General features: G+C 54.5%; 1 long non-coding RNA gene across 1 annotated transcript; it reads right to left on the bottom strand.

The window, feature by feature from the left end:
• Window positions 1-219: 219 nt before the first annotated feature.
• Window positions 220-1,485, bottom strand: LOC111731529. The gene is made up of 2 exons (XR_002777186.1): window positions 1,016-1,485; window positions 220-815 (listed from the first exon to the last, which is right to left on the bottom strand). It is a non-coding gene; the product is annotated as an uncharacterized LOC111731529 (long non-coding RNA).
• Between the last annotated feature and the right edge of the window lie 6 nt (window positions 1,486-1,491).

Genomic DNA, 1,491 nt, shown 5'->3' with positions numbered 1-1,491 from the left:
GAAATGAATTGGGAGGGAGGGAGGGAGAGGGAGAGAGAGAGAGAGAGAGAGAGAGAGAGAGAGCGAGCCCGCCCGCAACAGCCAGTATGACTTTACAACTTCTCATTCTGTCTGGAAATTACCAGTCCTGGCTAAGCCCCCATCGCTGACCTCACTCCGAAGTCCTTATTCTGAGACATCCCCCGATCTTTAGGCATGCTAACAAAACTGGACAAAATGTGTGGTTTACCTGAAAAGTATATTTAAATTACAAAACCCTAGACGTGTGTGCGCCTTTTTCTCCAAACTAAGCTGGACTTAACACCTTCTGAGAGAACAAGAAATATTCAAATTGGATGAATATTCAAATTGGATGCAAGCAAGAGACAAGAAGAGGGAGCCCTATTTAACATCCCCCCTTCCAGCTCCTGGCATCCAGGATCCGGTGGTCCCCCGAAGCACTGATCTCAAATACCCCAGATCCACAAAGGTTCTCAGCAGTCTTCTGCTTCAGTTAAGGGTACCTCTTGATTTAAGAGTGCGTCTTTCTGCACGTCTTTCTGCACGTACCGTCATGCGGACTGCAGATTCTATCTATTTCCCAGTTCCTACGCAAGAAACGAGACAGGTACGCGGTGGGGCCCAGTTGCCAACGACTATGCCAACTCTGAGAAGCAGAATGGACCATCAAAGTTCTCCGCTCACTGGACCTTAAACGCCTCAGCAGCAAAAAAAAAAAAAACACAAAAACAAAAAACAAACAAACAAAAAAGCCCAGCAGATTCCTCAATTCGACAGAGAGAGAGAGGTCCTTCCACAAGCGGCCTTTTTACTTTCTGCAGCGAAAGGTGAAAGCCCCAGTTAGCAGGCGCACTTTGCAATGCGGCCATGCGACATGCAGCCCGTGCTTTCAGAGAGCAGACCCGCAGAAAAAAAAAAAAGTCCTGTGACAAAGACCCCTGAGCCTAAGAGCAGAAACCCTGGCGGTGTCCTCCCCTCCCTCCCAAGCGGGGCTGCGGCCCGAGCCGTTTCCTACCTCCCAGCGGGGCTCCGGCGTAGGGCGGGCGGCTCGCCTTCCCTTCCCGGCTCCCAGCTCCCGGCTCCGGCTCCGGCTCCGGCTCCCGCACTCGCTCGCTGCCTTGGGGCTGAGCAGCTCCGCGATGTGTGAGCTCGCGGCGGCAGGAGGGCGTTATATACGCTGCAGGAAGGGGCCTCTAGATGGCAGCTCTGCAACCCGCATCTCCCTCCCGCCCCCGCGCCACCCGCTTCTCATCACCCACGCAGGCGCGCGCGCGCGCGCACACACACACACGTGCACGCACGCACGCACACACACACACACGCACACGCGCACCCGCTCCGCTTCCAGCAAACCTCTGACCCACCAGCGCGCTCTTGGAAAACCCCAACCTGCCTTTTTTCATCTGCAAAGTCTAACGAAGCCACAAAGTCCAGGCCCCATGGGGGAAATGTGTCAGCAGAAGAAAACCTGCAAAGGAACCCTAGGGCTTT

Source organism: Pteropus vampyrus, unplaced genomic scaffold (assembly GCF_000151845.1).
Source record: "Pteropus vampyrus isolate Shadow unplaced genomic scaffold, Pvam_2.0 Scaffold381, whole genome shotgun sequence".
In the NCBI taxonomy this organism is placed as follows: Eukaryota; Metazoa; Chordata; class Mammalia; order Chiroptera; family Pteropodidae; genus Pteropus; species Pteropus vampyrus.
Note: the sequence above shows the minus strand (reverse complement) of the source record. Positions and strands in the feature narration are given on the sequence as shown.